This window comes from Odocoileus virginianus, chromosome 2 (assembly GCF_023699985.2).
Source record: "Odocoileus virginianus isolate 20LAN1187 ecotype Illinois chromosome 2, Ovbor_1.2, whole genome shotgun sequence".
Lineage (NCBI taxonomy): Eukaryota > Metazoa > Chordata > Mammalia > Artiodactyla > Cervidae > Odocoileus > Odocoileus virginianus.
This window is the reverse complement of record NC_069675.1, coordinates 56,219,073-56,236,701: the sequence shown is the minus strand read 5'-3', so window position 1 is coordinate 56,236,701 and position 17,629 is coordinate 56,219,073. Positions and strand designations below refer to the sequence as shown.

General features: G+C 38.0%; 1 protein-coding gene and 1 pseudogene across 1 annotated transcript in view; both read right to left on the bottom strand.

Annotated features, from left to right (window-relative positions):
• Positions 1–17,629, bottom strand: part of LRRTM4 (leucine rich repeat transmembrane neuronal 4) — a 924,628-nt gene that overhangs the window by 188,778 nt on the left and 718,221 nt on the right. The gene's annotated exons all lie outside the window — the stretch shown is intronic.
• On the bottom strand, positions 6,140–7,563 carry LOC139037145 (DCN1-like protein 3 pseudogene; annotated as a pseudogene).

Here is a 17,629-nt window from a genome sequence, read left to right as displayed (position 1 = left end):
ATACTCACTTGAATGCAGTGCCAAAGAGTAGCTAGGAGAGATAAGAAAGCCTTCCTCAGTAAGCAATGCAAAAAAATAGAGGAAAACAATGGAATAGTAAAGACTAGAGATCTCTTCAAGAAAATTGGAGATTCCAAGGGTACATTTCTTGCAAAGATGGGCACAATAAAGGACAGAAACTGTATGGACTTAATAGAAGCAGAAGATATTAAGAAGAGGTGGCAGGAATACACAGAACTATACAAAAAACATCTTCATGACCCAGATACACGATGGTGTGATCACTCACCTAGAGCTAGATATCCTGGAATGAAAAGTCAAGTGGGCCTTAGGAAGCATCACTATGAAAAAAGCTAGTGGAGGTGATGGAGCTATTTCAAATCCTAAGAGATGACCCTGTGAAAGTGCTGCATTCAGTTTGCTGGCAAATTTGGAAAACTCAGCAGTGGCCACAGGACTGGAAAAAGTCAGTTTTTACTCCAATCCCTATGAAAGGAAATGCCAAAAAGTGTTCAAACTACCACACAATTGCAGTCATCTCACATGCTAGTAAAGTAATGCTCAAAATTCTCCAAGCCAGGCTTCAACAGTATGTGAATTGTGAACTTCTAGATATTGTTGGATTTATAAAAGGCAGAAGAACCAGAGATCAAATTGCCAACATCCATTGCCAGGCTTCAACAGTATGTGAATTGTGAACTTCTAGATATTGTTGGATTTATAAAAGGCAGAAGAACCAGAGATCAAATTGCCAACATCCATTGTATCAAAGAAAAAGCAAAAGAGTTCCAGAAAAACATCTACCTCTGCTTTATTGACTATGCTAAGCCTTTGCCTGTGTGGATCACAACAAACCAGAACATTCTTCAAGAGATGGGAATACCAGACCACCTGACCTGCCTCCTGAGAAATCTATATGCGGGTCAAGAAGCAAGAGTTTGAACTGGAAATGGAACAACAGTCTGCTTCCAAATTGAGACAGGAGTACATCAAGGCTGTATATTGACACTCTGCTTATTTAACATATATGCAGAGTACAGCGTGCACAATGCTGGGCTGGATGATGCACAAGCTGGAATTAAGATTGCAGGGAGAAATATCAATAATCTCAGATATGCAGATGACACCACCCATATGGCAGAAAGTGAAGAAGAACTAAAGAGCCTCTTGATGAAAGTGAAAGAGGAGTAAAAAAGTTGGCTTAAAACTCAATATTCAGAAAACTATCTAGTCATATGAGCCTTTAAAAAGAGAGTCTCAATGTCACAATTGAAAGAAGTTAGAGCTAATCTTCTCCTGTATTGTGAGCCACCTTTAGGGGAGGGTGACCTCCGGGAGCTGAGACCTCAATCCAGGAAACCCGAAATCTGATCTGTTAATGTACTGAGTGGAAGAAAGCCAGAACTTTAATAGAGATCACAACCTCAGTTGACACTTCAGCCTGCAAGACCCTGGGCAGAGAATCCAAGTAAACTGGCTGGATGTCTCATCTATAGAACCACAAGATAAATAAATAAATAAAAAGATGCTATTTCAAACCATGAAGTTTATGGTGATTATCATGTAAGCATGATAATCAAGAAAACAAATGCACTTTTTGAGGCCCACATCCGCAGCAAACTTCAGGCCAATTTCAAGGTAAATACCATTTTGGGGCAATATTCATGTATTTTTTAAGCATTTACAATGTGTGAAGGTGTATTCTGTTTTTACTAGGTTTCTATCTTTTTTTAAATGAGTCAATAATGAAGTTCTTAAGTGCTGTGACTCAATCCTACTTTTCCCATAAACCTGTTTTTTTTTCTCTTTTATTTTTTACATTTTAAAAAAATTTATTTATTTATTTATTTTTCCATTTATTTTTATTAGTTGGAGGCTAATTACTTTACAACATTGCAGTGGTTTTTGTCATACATTGAAATGAATTAGCCATGGATTTACATGTATTCCCCATCCCGGTCCCCCTCCCACTTCCCTCTCCACCCGATCCCTCTGGGTCTTACCAGTGCACCAGGCCCGAGCACTTGTCTCATGCATTCAACGTGGGCTGGTGATCTCTTTCACCCTAGATAATATACATGTTTCAATGCTGTTCTCTTGAAACATCCCACCCTCGCCTTCTCCCACAGAGTCCACAAGTCTGTTCTATACATCTGAGTCTCTTTTTCTGTTTTGCATATAGGGTTATTGTTACCATCTTTTTAAATTCCATATATATGTGTTAATATACTGTAATGGTCTTTATCTTTCTGGTTTACTTCACTCTGTATAATGGGCTCCAGTTTCATCCATCTCATTAGACTGATTCAAATGAATTCTATTTAATGGCTGAGTAATATTCCACGGTGTATATGTACCACAGCTTCCTTATCCATTCGTCTGCTGATGGGCATCTAGGTTGCTTCCATGTCCTTGCTATTATAAACAGTGCTGTGATGAACATTGGGGTGCACGTGTCTCTTTCAGATCTGGTTTCCTTGGTGTGTATGCCCAGAAGTGGGATTGCTGGGTCATATGGCAGTTCTATTTCCAGCTTTTAAAGAAATCTCCACACTGTTTTCCATAGTGGCTGTACTAATTTGCATTCCCACCAACAGTGTAAGAGGGTTCCCTTTTCTCCACACCCTCTCCAGCATTTATTGCTTGTAGACTTTTGGATAGCAGCCATTCTGACTGGCGTATAATGGTACCTCGTTGTGGTTTTGATTTGCATTTCTCTGATAATGAGTGATGTTGAGCATCTTTTCATGTGTTTGTTAGCCATCTGTATGTCTTCCTTGGAGAAATGTCTGTTTAGTTCTTTGGCCCATTTTTGGATTGGGTCATTTATTTTTCTGGAGCTGAGCTGGAGGAGTTGCTTGTATATTTTTGAGATTAATCCTTTGTCTGTTGCTTCGTTTGCTATTATTTTCTCCCAATTTGAGGGCTGTCTTTTCACCTTGCTTATAGTTTCCTTTGTTGTGCAAAAGCTTTTAAGTTTCATTAGGTCCCATTTGTTTATTTTTGCTTTTATTTCTGAAATTCTGGGATGTGGGTCATAGAGGATCCTGCTGTGATTTATGTCAGAGAGTGTTTTGCCTATGTTCTCCTCTAGGAGTTTTATAGTTTCTGGTCTTACATTTAGATCTTTAATCCATTTTGAGTTTATTTTTGTGTATGGTGTTAGAAAGTGTTCTAGTTTCATTCTTTTACAGGTGGTTGACCAGTTTTCCCAGCACCACTTGTTAAAGAGGTTGTCTTTTTTTCCATTGTATATCCTTGCCTCCTTTGTCGAAGATAAGGTGACCATAGGTTCGTGGATTTATCTCTGGGCTTTCTATTCTGTTCCATTGATCTATATTTCTGTCTTTGTGCCAGTACCATACTGTCTTGATGACTGTGGCTTTGTAGTATAGTCTGAAGTCAGGCAGGTTGATTCCTCCAGTTCCATTCTTCTTTCTCAAGATTACTTTGGCTATTGGAGGTTTTTTGTATTTCCATACAAATTGTGAAATTATTTGTTCTAGTTTTGTGAAGAATACCGTTGGTATCTTGATAGGGATTGCATTGAATCTATAGATTGCTTTGGGTAGTATAGCCATTTTGACAATGTTGATTCTTCCAATCCATGAACACGGTATATTTCTCCATCTGTGTCCTCTTTGATTTCTTTCATCAGTGTTTTATAGTTTTCTATGTATAAGTCTTTTGTTTCCTTAGGTAGATATACTCCTAAGTATTTTATTCTTTTTGTTGCAATGGTGAATGGTATTGTTTCCTTAATTTCTCTTTCTGTTTTCTCATTGTTAGTGTATAGGAATGCAAGAGATTTCTGTGTGTTAATTTTATATCCTGCAACTTTACTATATTTGTTGATTAACTCTAGTAATTTTCTGGTAGAGTCTTTAGGGTTTTCTATGTAGAGGATCATGTCATCTGCAAACAGAGAGAGTTTCACTTCTTCTTTTCCTATCTGGATTCCTTTTACTTCTTTTTCTGCTCTGATTGCTGTGACCAACACTTCCAAAACTATGTTGAATAGTAGTGGTGAGAGTGGGCACCCTTGTCTTGTTCCTGATTTCAGGGGAAAAGCTTTCAATTTTTCACCATTGATGGTGATGCTTGCTGTGGGTTTGTCATATATAGCTTTTATTATGTTGAGGTATGTTCCCTCTATTCCTGCTTTCTGGAGAGTTTTAATCATAAATGGATATTGAATTTTGTCAAAGGTTTTTTCTGCATCTATTGAGATAATCATATGGTTTTTATCTTTCAATTTGTTAATGTGGTGTATTACATTGATTGATTTGCGGATATTAAAGAATCCTTGCATTCCTGGGATAAAGCCCACTTGGTCATGGTGTATGATTTTCTTAATATGTTGTTGGATTCTGTTTGCTAGAATTTTGTTAAGGATTTTTGCATCTATGTTCATCAGTGATATTGGCCTGTAGTTTTCTTTTTTTGTGGCATCTTTGTCTGGTTTTGGAATTAGGGTGATGGTGGCCTCATAGAATGAGTTTGGAAGTTTACCTTCTTCAGAAATTTTCTGGAAGAGTTTGAGTAAGATAGGTGTTAGCTCTTCTCTAAATTTTTGGTAGAATTCAGCTGTGAAGCCATCTGGTCCTGGGCTTTTGTTTGCTGGAAGATTTCTGATTACAGTTTCAATTTCCTTGCTTGTGATGGGTTTGTTAAGATCTTCTATTTCTTCCTGGTTCAGTTTTGGAAAGTTATACTTCTCTAAGAACTTGTCCATTTCTTCCAAGTTGTCCATTTGATTGGCATAGAGCTGCTGGTAGTAGTCTCTTATGATCCTTTGTATTTCAGTGTTGTCTGTTGTGATCTCTCCATTTTCATTTCTAATTTTGTTAATTTGGTTCTTCTACCTTTGTTTCTTAATGAGTCTTGCTAATGGTTTGTCAATTTTGTTTACTTTTTCAAAAAACCAGCTTTTAGCTTTGTTGATTTTTGCTATGGTCTCTTTAGTTTCTTTTGCATTTATTTCTGCCCTAATTTTTAAGATTTCTTTCCCTCTACTAACCCTGGAGTTCTTCATTTCTTCCTTCTCTAGTTGCTTTAGGTGTTGAGTTAGGTGATTTATTTGACTTTTTTCTTGTTTCTTGAGGTAGGCCTATAATGCTATGAATCTTCCCCTTAGCACTGCTTTTACAGTGTCCCATGGGTTTTGGGTTGTTGTGTTTTCATTTTCATTCATTTCTATGCATATTTTGATTTCTTTTTTGATTTCTTCTATGATTTGTTGGTTATTCAGAAGCGTGTTGTTTAGCCTCCATATGTTTGAATTTTTAATAATTTTTTTCTTGTAATTGAGATCTAATCTTACTGCACTGTGGTCAGAAAAGATGACTGGAATGATTTCAATTTTTTTGAATTTACCAAGACCAGATTTATGGCTCAGGATGTGATCTATTCTGGAGAAGGTTGTGTGTGCACTTGAGAAAAAGGTGAAGTTGATTGTTTTGGGGTGAAACGTCCTATAGATGTCAATTAGGTCTAGCTGGTCCATTGTGTCCTTTAAAGTTTGTGTTTCCTTGTTCATTTTCTGTTTAGTTGATCTATCCATAGTTGTGAGTGGGGTATTAAAGTCTCCTACTATTATTGTGTTACTATTAATTTCCTCTTTCATACTCATTAGCGTTTGCCTTACATATTGCGATGCTCCTATGTTGGGTGCATATATATTTATAATTGTTATATCTTCTTGGATTGATCCTTTGATCATTATGCAGTGTCCATCTTTGTCTCTTTTCACAGCCTTTATTTGAAAGTCTATTTTATCTGATATGAGTATTGCGACTCCTGCTTTCTTTTGGTCTCCGTTTGGGTGGAATATTTTTTTCCAGCCCTTCACTTTTAGTCTGTATGTGTCCCTTGCTTTGAGGTGGGTCTCTTGTAGACAGCATATATAGGGGTCTTGCTTTTGTATCCATTCAGCCAGCCTTTGTCTTTTGGTTGGGGCATTCAACCCATTTACATTTAAGGTAATTATTGATAGGTATGGTCCCGTTGCCATTTATTTTGTTGTTTGGGGTTCACGTTTATACCACCTTTCTGTGTTTCCTGTCTAGAGAAGATCCTTTCCCTTTCAGATACAAGGCAGAGAAAGGTATAAAGTAGAAAATATCCGGATCTTCAGTAATTTCCAGAAAGGTCCAATTCCTTGGTTGACTGCAGGGCAGCAGGCAGATCCTTGCTGCTGCTTCTGAGACAGAGCCACTAAGTCTGCTCCTCGGGACACAAGCCCTCGGGCCCTGAGCTGAGTGCACCTCTCCCTTCCCCTTCTCTTTTCCTTCACTCCATTTCCCACTCCATAAAGGTATCAAAGAGACTTGGCCAGGCCTCATCTTCACTGTAGTTGCTGAGGTCAGGGCCAATCACCTGAGTGAAGTTAAGAAACATATTCCAAGTGTCCCTGGAGATGCCCTTGATCCCCGAGGGGCTCTCTGTTAGGAAGTTTAGCCATTGGTCCAATACTGGAGGATTGTTCTGGGTAAAGACAAGTTTCCACAGGGCAATGGCTATTTCTCGATGCAGTGACTGCTGCCCTTTTTCAGAGTCCAGGCCAAACTGAAATGTAAACCGGTAGAGATCCTTGAATTTATTCTCTTGTTTGGCTTCTGTTAAGAGGCTAGGGAACCGTGCATAGATCCCATCAATGCTGTCTGCACTTATTGCTTTGCAGCAGTCAAAAAATTCCTTCCTGGTGAATTTGCACATGGTAGCAGCCTGGAACTTCCAAGCCAAAAGCAGCACTCGAAATTCCGTGGGGTCCACACATAGATCATTGCAAAAGCGCTCCATGCCTTCCTCCAAAATTGCATCCTCCCGTTCATCCTTATAGCGCCTGAACAGTTCTTCCAACCTCTGCAAAGACGACTCCTCGGCATTTGACTTGGGCTCCCTCCCAGCATCTCCGGAGGATGTTGGCAGCTGGCAGGCCTCAGGAGCAGCCTCTGCCTTCTCGGTCCCATTGACAAGGATATCTCCACCTGGCTTGCCACAGGCGGGCAGCTGTTCCTCACGGTGGCTTGCACTCCGCCTACCATGTGACTTGCAGCTGGAGTCATGGTCTCCATTCTTGCTACCCAGAGTTGATGAGGGATTCTTGCACTTAGTGACACACTGGCCCATGATGCTGGTGGCCGGGCCTCTAGGGCGGCCCTCTCTGGATTGGATGCCCTCGTTGCCACTGGCCCATGTGCCTCAACATGCCGTCAGTCAGAGGAGCCAGCCAACTCAATGAAACACTCTGGTCCATTGTGCAGAGAGCTTCAGAACACTGTTCCAACATTTAGGGAGAATTGATCCTGGTTCACTGGTATCAGCATTCAGTCATGTCTGATTCTTTACAATCCCATGGACTGTAGCCCATCAGGCTCCTCTGTTCATGGAATTCTCCAGGCAAGAATACTGGAGTGGGTAGCCATTCCCTCCTCCAGGGGATCTTCTTGATGCAGGAATTGAATCCAGGTCTCAGCTGCTCCAGAGGTTCCTCCAGTCAAACCCTTTCTGGAAACGACGGTGGCCCGGCGGGTCCAAAACACCTACCATCCCTGCTCGCGTTTCCAGGTTCCCTACCCACTCCGCCACCACTGCCGCAGCCGCCTCTTCTCCCACCACTGCCGCCGCCTCTTTTTTTCTCTTTTAAAATACTGTGTAATTTTACACAGCACAGTAATTCTTAGGAATATGAAAAATTTCTGTACTGTACTAAAGAATGTTCAAACCCCTGGACAATTGCACTCATCTCCTATGCTAGTAAAGTTCTGCAAAAAACCTGAATGCTACACATGAACCAAGAAATTCCAGATGCCCAAGCTGGGTTTAGAAAAGGCAGAGGAACCAGAGATCAAGTTGCCAACATTTATTGGATCATAGAGAAAGCAAGGGAATTCCAGAAAACATCTGTATGTGGATCAAGAAGCAAAGTTAGACCCTTGTATGGAACAACTGACTGGTTCAGGATTGAGAAAGTAGCATGACAAAGCTGTTTACTGTCACCCTGTTAATTTAACTTATACACAGAACACATCATGAGAAATGCTGAGCTGGATAAATCCCAAACTGGAGTAAGACTGCTGGGAAAAATATCAACAACGTCAGATATGCAGATGATACCACTCTAATGGCAGAAAGCAAACAGGAACTAAAGAACCTCTTGATGAAGGTGAAGGAGGAGAGTGAAAAACCGGCTTAAAACAAAACAAAACAAAAAAACTAAGATCATGACATCTGGTCCCATCACTTCATGGCAAATAGAAGGGGAAAATGTGGAAGCTGTGGCAGATTTCCTGTTCTTTGGGTTTAAAATCACTGCTGATAGTGATAGCAGCCATGAAATTAGAAGATGGTTGCTTCCCGGCAGGAAAGCTATGACAAACCTAGATTGTGTGTTAAAATGTAAAGACATCACTTTGCCACCAAAATCCGTATAGTCAAGGCTATAGTCTTTACAGTAGTCATGTACAGTTGTGACAGCTGGACCATAAAGAAGGCAGAGTGCCTAAGGACTTATGCTTTTGAACTGTGGTGCTGGAGAAGACTCTTGAGAGTCCCTTGGAGTGCAAGGAGATCAAACCAGTCAATCTGAAAGGAAATCAACCCTGAATGTTCATTGAAAGGAGTGATGTTGAAGTGGAAGGTCCAATACTTTGGCCACCTATGTGAACAGCTGACTCATTGGAAAAGACCCTGGGACTGGGAAAGATTGAGGACAGAAGGAGAAGAGGATGACAGAGGGTGAGATGGTTGGATGGCATCACTGATGCATTGGAAAATGAACTTAGGCAAACTCTGGGAGATGGTGAAGGACAGGGAAGACTGGTTGCTGCAGTCTATGGGGTTATGAAGAGCTGGGCACAACTTGGCAACTGAACAACAGCAACAATGTCATCTTGTATTAGACCTGACTGTATTTGCAATATGTTTGGAAATGAACTGTTTCACAAATATTTATAATGTTAGCATCCTATAAAGAGTAAAATCTTTCTCTAATAGTATTCAGTGCAGTTGCCATATATACTTTCAACCTATCTTTTAAAAGTAATCAACAACAAAAAATAAAATAATAAGCAGTTTGTGAGACCTTCAGAAATAAAATCAAGTTATTACAAGGCTGCTCTCTCTAATCTCTAGCCTCATAAAGAAGAGATGAATCTGAGATTTTACTTAGAAATTGCTACTCTTAGTAAATTTGTTCTATATTCTACTTTTTATAAGTTGAGGAATCTGTTTTCTCCTCTGAGGTTATAAGGTTCTGTTAGGTAGTTAGAATAAGACAAAGGGTCCAGAATGGTGGTGGCTAAAAGACAAGGAAGGGAAAAGCCTGCAAAAACAGAACAAAGGAAGGTCCAAGGACCGGAGTGAGGCCCTCGGGTAGAACAAACAGCACTCCTGTCTAGCCCAATTTACATAGGGCAGACCCAGGGGGAGGAAAAAACATATAACAAGAGGTGCCAAAGGGCCAGGGTGGGGGGCTCTGTTTCTCTCTGCTGCTTGCTCGCGTTCGTTCTCTCTCTCTCTTCTCTTCACATCTTTGGGTCGGCATGCCCTCACACCTTGAGGATGTATTTTCCTATTATTTTCTAAATAAAATTGAGCTGTAACATAGAGCTGTAACACTGATCTAAGAGCTATAACAGGGTCTGTTCAAGACCTGAGAGCTATAACGTGGTCTGTCCAAGACCTGAGAGCTATAACACGGTCTGTCCCAGAGCTGACACGCTGAGGGCTCTAATGTCCGTCGCTTCAAATCTTTGTTGAGACGGGACAGAACTGAGGAGAATACACTCACCTGACAGTTCTACCTTCAGTGACTATTTTGAGGGCTCAGTGAAATATGCAATGTATTTAAGAATATTTTATGAAGGATTAAACAAGCCTTAAATAAATTTACTTTTCAAATATAGAATAAATAAAGCTATAATAAATAGTCTCCCAAAGAAAAACTTTTTAAATAAGGCTATGCCTTTGCCAATCAACAACAGTACTGATCCACTCCATATTAGAGTGAATACATAATATACATAACACATTTTATACATAACACATGCATTCTCTGGTTCATTCCTTCTGATGAAAGCCCATCATTGTCTACTATTGAAGAGTAAATTGGTGGAGTTAAAGAGAGTTGAATTACAGTTGACATTTTCATGAATTGTTATAACTGTGATGATAATAGTGCTTTCATGAAGAAGAAAGAAATTTCCCCTTGAATGCATCCACATACTGTTCTGTATCTTAAAATTTCCAAAAACCTACTTCAGAAAAGCTCATAAATATGAAAATTCTCCCTAGTTTCAGTATGACCAAAGCAAAGGCATGTAGACACGTATCAAGATGATGAATGGAGACATATCACATCTATTTAATTTATTTCTGCATTTAAATTGTAAGTTGACAGCTGTTTATGTTGATTTTACTTATCTTGTTCTCATTTGTGTTTATTAATACTTAAGCTGTTTACAGTACTTAGATTTCATATGAATGCAGTTGATTTCACTAAAGGTCTTTGTCAGTTGTTATCTTACATTTTTTTTCCTTGGAGTCTTCCCTTTGTTGTACTTACATGATACCTGATGCACTACTGTATTTATATATATAGTTTATTTGTTTGGGATTATGAATCAGTCCCAAATTCTTCTTTAGAATTTTAGTATATAGGGGATTAAGAAATAAAAGGCTCTCAGCGTAAAAAGTCCATGATATAAAACTTTGTTCTTTTTGATAGCTGTGATTCCCACGTGTCAAGTATGAGAGGTAATGGAGATATGCAAGAGACAAATAGAGACAAAGAAGAAATGGGAAGGCCATAATGTAAATTTTGATTCTTGAAGCTACCTTCTTTTTTATGATTTGGTTTTCCAACAGTTATATATTTTAAGAGTAAACATATTTGTCTATTCTCTTCCATTAATTTAGTTTTGTTTCTGTTATTTGAAATGGAATTCTAGTTAATAAACTATTATAGAGGTAGCAAATGAGCATACGTAATTTAGCTTCCCAGATTGTGCCTTATGTTTTCTCAGTTTACAATTCAGAGTAATGCTTTGGTTTCTTTCTCTAGAATCTTTCAGTTTTAGAGCACTGATATCTGTAAGGTTTTCACCATTTGGAGCAGGAGATAACGAGACTAAGCAGATAGAAGGAGGTAAGTCTCCTCTAAGTAATAAGATTTATTTTCTCATAAGATTTATTACTTTGAAGGTCTTGTTCTTTAAATATAATTATACTAAAGTGATTCAAATAAGCTGACTAATTTTGTAAAACACATACCCTAATTGCCTTTTTAAATTTCATGCTGCTGGAAGGCAGAGAATGTGCCTTTCCAATTTTTACATGGCTTTATATCAGATATAATAGTCACATAATAAATGTTTGTTGAAGGACAAGAGCCATGTGGATGTGGGAATATGAGTTTGTGACAAAAGTCACACTTTAGAATCACACCTCGTATCTGATGCTTAAAATCCTTTAAATATTGATAAAATAAAAATTCAGTGTTAATTGGAATTCTCTATTTTGACTGTCAGTTCTCTCATTTAAAACATTAAAAGTGGTTAATGTATAATTTATTGAGCAACAGCAAAAGCCATCCCAAAGTGTTATGAATGTGTTTAAACAAGTGTTGGATGAGAGGCTGAGGATGTAAAGACTTTTAATTTTGTGGTTTCAAGATCAAATTCAGCAATGTGCCTGTGGGTTTGACCACTACTCATGCAGGAGCTTTGAGGATTTTTGATGATGTAGAACCATCAGTGGTGAAAGATCAAAAGCTGGAACATTGAGGGCAAATACAGGTTCATGAATTTTAAAGGCGGTCATGTTTTAAATAATTTCAGTGCATAGCATGAAGCTGCTAGGACTGGTGAAATGGGCATTCAAGGAAGCCAACTTACTTTATCTTTAGATGAATAGGAAAAGATAACTATAGCCCAAAATACGGACGGTTTTTCAGTTTTTTTCAAACTAATTGAAAGACCTTTAATCAGTTCAAGGAATAAAAATGCTTGTAAAGTTTGCTTCTTAATTCCTGATAATTTCACCTTTTAACTTAACACATGAACAAATTAATTAGGGACTATCAAAAAGCAAGAATGTGGCATAGCTACCTTTAATATAAAATTGTATTAAATCAGTTTTCTGATAGGTTCTATGTTACTGTATTTAATTTCACATAAACTTTAGAAAGTTTTATGTAATGTAGTATGCTCTTACTTTTAGAGAGAGTTTAATGTGGTTTTTGTGACAATAACATTGTGAAGGTGGTCAGCTGATCAAACTATAGATTTAGGTTTCCATTGAAGAAAAAGCATCCTTACGATACTCTTGACTGCACATTTTAACCAAAATCTGAAGTTTACCATCTCACCTTCTTCTCCGAGCTCAAGCTATGAATGCTTCCAAGAAATAAAAACAAATTAGACCATAGAGTTAAAGGTCACACATACTAGTGAAAGGAAGAAAGAGGTTGTGCTTTGCTTTTCCTTTGTGGATTGCCCTTGTTTATCATCTCTCCTTTGCCTTTCTTGCACTTCCTTCACTGAGATGGCCTGGAGGATTCTCACACTAGGAGGGGCAGTTCACTAAGATCTAAATGATTAGCAACACAGGGCCCACAGACCACATTCTTCCTGTTCCACATCAAGTCCGCTATGCTAATTGGTTTTTGAATCGCCTGTGTCTGCTTTCAAGCTACCACGGCAAAGTTAATGGTTGCAACAGTGTCTTATAGCTCCCACAAATCTTTATTTACATTTATTATCTGGACATTTACAGAAAATATTTGTCAACTCAGCAGTGCTGGGTTCAGGTGGAAGTATAAACTGAGAATTTTAAGCTGACTCTGCTCTAGTTCTTAGTTTTTTCTGTCTTGGATTTTCCGTTGAGACTTCCTTTGCTAATAGGGTGGGAAAGTTTAAATGTCCTAGTAGAGACTTCAGGAACAGCGAGAAGAGTAGACATGCTTCTAGTCTACTATTTGGCCAGTTAAACATGCCAAGAAAGGTCTTAAACTAGTCCCGCATAATTCAAAAGTTACACTCTGTGGGGGTAAAACGGAACTCTTCATGTACAAGAATAAATTAAACATTTGCCCAGCATTCCCTCCATGTAAATCCTTCATGGATCTAGTGTAGAACAGGACTCAGAGTCCAGTCACATTCTCTAGCATCAGTGATCTAACAAAACACACTGCTTCAAAATGAATATCAAATGAACCTCACATATCCGATCTTTTGAGCTTGTTGATACATAAGGAACAGAAACAAAAAGGTCAATCTGCTTAGTAGCAGAGCTCTAAAAATAAATCAATTGCAATTGGAGTTGCTTTTATTTATTTTTTTAATTTGACTTATATCAGATTGTTTTAGAATGAAATCCAGTTTAAGTTGGAGAACTACCTTTACTTGTGGGATTTTTGGTGTTTGTTGTTTTTTTGTTTGTTTTTCATTTATTATCCCTCTGCACAAAGATTGTAGATAAGTGCCGTTTCAACTTCAGACTCTGTGTCATAATGGTATATTTCCTAACAGCCAATCACAACACATCCATAAAACTTGTCTTAATGGGATTTTGCCTTGAGCATTATCTGTAATTAGGTAGGATGTTATCATTGCAATTCCATCACTGTGATTTTTAGGTAAATCTCTTGGGGATTTTTTGATCTCTGGGTTTCCAAGCTTCATAGCATACTTTGAACATTAGGTAAGCTTCTGCTGATGCTCAGGCACACACACACACCCACACACACACACAGTATGGTTAATATTCAACAACATTTTTTAATTAGCAAATGTGTCTGTGCTGAAAGTTTTATTATTATTTTGTTATTATTTCTTTCTTTTTGCACATATTGGCTCTTTTGATGTAAGTACAATCCAATCTAGAGACAGCAGTAATGGCAGATGCCACACCAGAAGTGTGCTGTTGACACCATCTGCTTTTTGCAACTTTCTCTTGGTCACTGATTTCTCTGAGAGGTTTTCTTTAAGATAGTTGAACAATCTTATGCCATGTTGTGTGACATATGGAGTACTATTTCATTAGTGACTTCAGTATGCTGGAGTTGAGAAAGCAAGGAATGTGGAATCAGATAGACAGATTTAGAAGTCTTGGTTTGTTTCCTCACTGGATAAAGTCATGTATCCTTTCTGTCCTTATTCTCCTAAGCTGTACAATAATAACCAATGTTATTGAGCTGCCTAAGAAGTGTTATGATAAATAACTGTTTAATACTGAAAGTGCTAGATAAACTATAAGGTGATATTTAAAAATAAATTATAATGATTTGTTTTTTACAATTATCTTAGTGGAAGTCAAATCATTTCTGTTATCAAAAAGGAAACTTTTCACTCCAGCCTAGTGATATTTACATCACTTCTGTCAGCACTGCTAAAAACTCATAGACTCTGTTTGATTTTTGAGGTGTTAGACTTTTGTTTGAAGAATTTGCTCACATTTGTTTTATATCAGTATCTTATCTCTGTAAGAAAAATTGATAGGATTATGGTACAAAATCAATGAGAAAGAGAGATACAATAGATCCTTTGGAAATAAAAATTAAATAAAAAAATTAAACTTCTTTATCAATTATAAAGTCCATGTTAATGTGGTAGCTCCTATATCTATCAAATAAGTATGGAAGCTATTAAACAGAGGAGATTATTTGCATTCTTGACATTTTTATAAGCATACACTAATAAATATAAGTAATAATACTTATGGCTGTCAACATTTTGTTAAACTCATCTTCTGTAATGAGATGAAAAAAGCCTAGCATAGTGGAAAACATTTCCTTATTCTCTCCATAAATTTTTCCTTTGATTTTTAGTCATAATGCTCTCTTTGATTTTTCCCTTGGCAATACCATTTTTGATTCATGAGTGCAGGAAAAGCTTCCCTGATGTGCCCATAGTTTTCCGGCATGTATTCTCAGTGTTCTCTCTTTTTCTCAATCTCTTACTCTCTCTCTCTCTTTTTACTTCCCCCTTTCCTAATGCCTGCTAGCTGTCTTATTGATCAAGACAGTCCCTCATAACTCTCAGGGTTGGATGGACAAAATCCAATTGACTGGCTAAGGGCTTGATTTAAAGGCTGAAAGTAAAAAACAAAAACAAAACCTATTTACACCTCAGTCTAGATTTCAGCACTTTCAATAGTCTATATTTACTATACATAAAGCTGATCCTTTGATACCTATCTTACTCTCATTCTAGTTTTCTAGTGATATAGAATCATTAAGTGGCAGATTTTAACTAGTACCTTGAAAACTCCAACAAATGATTCCAATATCCAAGTGGTTTTCATCAGGTTGAGATAAAGAAGGATAGCAGGGCAGAGAGGCTGGTAAGTGAAAGAAAAGACTAAAGATGCAGAAGTGTATCTCCACAAGATATTTGAGTCCAGTTTCGTCTAACCTGGGAATTAGTCAAAATAGTCACAGTGACTATTGTGTTATCCTTTCTTTCCCTTTGTTTAAGTGAATTTTATTGTGCTTATCCTGCTCATCTTTCATACTGTATATTAACAGACACAGAAACACATATCATGAGCTATGGGCATTACATCCAAATGTGACCACATCCCAAGTGGTTGGGCTTTGAGCTGGAAACATGAATTAACTGTAACCTTGATGCTACTCCCTTCAGGGAGGGAACAAATATGTTCATATATGAAAAGGACTCTCATCATTGTCAGGTGATCAAAGCACAAACTGATGAGAGTTGTTGTCTCCCACTGATAACCATTATTCACTCTTTCCTTTAGTAATAAAATCTCCAAGTTATATCTGGACCTATAAGAAAAATATTCCCCTGCCTTTATCATAGGTAGTATGACCACTGTACTAAACTGTGACAAAGGAATGCGAGTGGAAGTAGTAGGTACAAGGAATATCCTAAAAGGAAGGAGAAGCACATCCTTCTTTTGTATTCAGTATGTACTCTGAACTTCATTTGTCTCATTTGTAAATACAAAGGACATTTTCTAGAATAATATCAAAGGTCATTACCAAGTCTAAGAAGTCTATCACTTTCTGAAAGTGTTAGTCATTCAATCGTGTCCGACTCTTTGTGACCCGATGGACTGTAGTCCACCAGGCTCCTCTGTCCTTGGAATTCTCCAGGCAAGAATACTGGAGTGGGTTGCCATTTTCTTCTCCAGGGGATCTTCCCCACCCAGTGTTTGAATCCCGGTCTTCCGCCTTGCAGGCAGTCTCTTTACCGACTGAGCCACAGGGAAGACTTATCACTTTCTGATAAACATTTAAAATCTACCTCAGAAAGATATAGCCAGAATTTGCCACTGGGAAGTTTTTTAAAGTAGATGAAGATTTTTAAATTAATTTTTATTGGAGTATAGTTGCTTTACAATGTTGTGTTAGTTTCTACTGCATAGCAAAATAAATCAGCCATACATATACACATATCCCCTCTATTTTGGATTTCCTTTCTATTCAGGTCACCACAGTGCAGTAAGTAGCATTTCCTATGCTATACAGTATGTCCTCATTAGTTATCTATTTACAGTATCAATAGCATATACTTTTCAGTCCCAACCTCCCAATTTCTCCCATCTCCCCTTCCCACTCCCCCCATTTGTTCTCTACATCTGTGTCTCTATTTCTGTTTTGCAAATAAGATCATCTACACCAGCTGTCCCCAACCTTTTTGGCACCAGTGACCAAACTGTGAAAAACAAATTTTTCACAGAGCGAGGATGGTTTTGGGATGATTCAAGTACATTCCATTTATCATGCCACCACTGATCTGACAGGAGGCAGGGCTGAGGTGGTAATGCAGACAACAGGGAGCAGCTTTAAGCACAGAGGAAGCTTCTCTTGTTCACCAGCTGCTCACTTCCTGCAGTGCGGCCCAGTTCATAACAGGTCACAGACCGGTAACCAATGTGTGGCCCAGAGGTTTGGGACCCAGATCCCATTTTTCTAGATTCCAGATACATGCATTCATATATAATATTTGTTTTCTGACTTATTTCACTCTGTATGGCAACCTCTAGGTCCATCCACATCTCTACAAATGACCTAATTTCATTCCTTTTTATAGCTGAGTAATATTCCATGTATACATTCCATGTATACATATATATACATACCACATCTTCTTTATCCATTCCTCTTAAATGCTGGAGAGTGTGTGGAGAAAAGGGAACCCTCATACACTGTTGTTAGAAATGTAAATTGATACAGCCACTATGGAAAACAATACAGGGGTTTCCTAAAAAGCTAAAAATAGAACTACCATATGACCAAGCCATCCCACTCCTGGGCATATACCCAGAAATACCATAATTCAAAAAGATACATTTGCCCCAACGTTCATTGCAGCACTATTTACAATAGCTAAGACATGGCTGCAACTTAAATGTCCATCAGCAGAGGACAAAGAAGTTGTGGTAGAAATGAAATTTTTTTTAATTCCAACAACTTTCTTTCCTTGGTTTTATCATTCTTGTAAAGTGTCACATTCCCAATCACAAAGGAAGCCTGTTAAGTTATTTCTGAGTAGTGATGGTAGAGGAAATAAGTGACTTCATACCAATGTGTTGGTGACACTCTGCATTAATCCTCTAGAGTGTTTGCCTTTTGAGGAAAATAAATACACATACACAT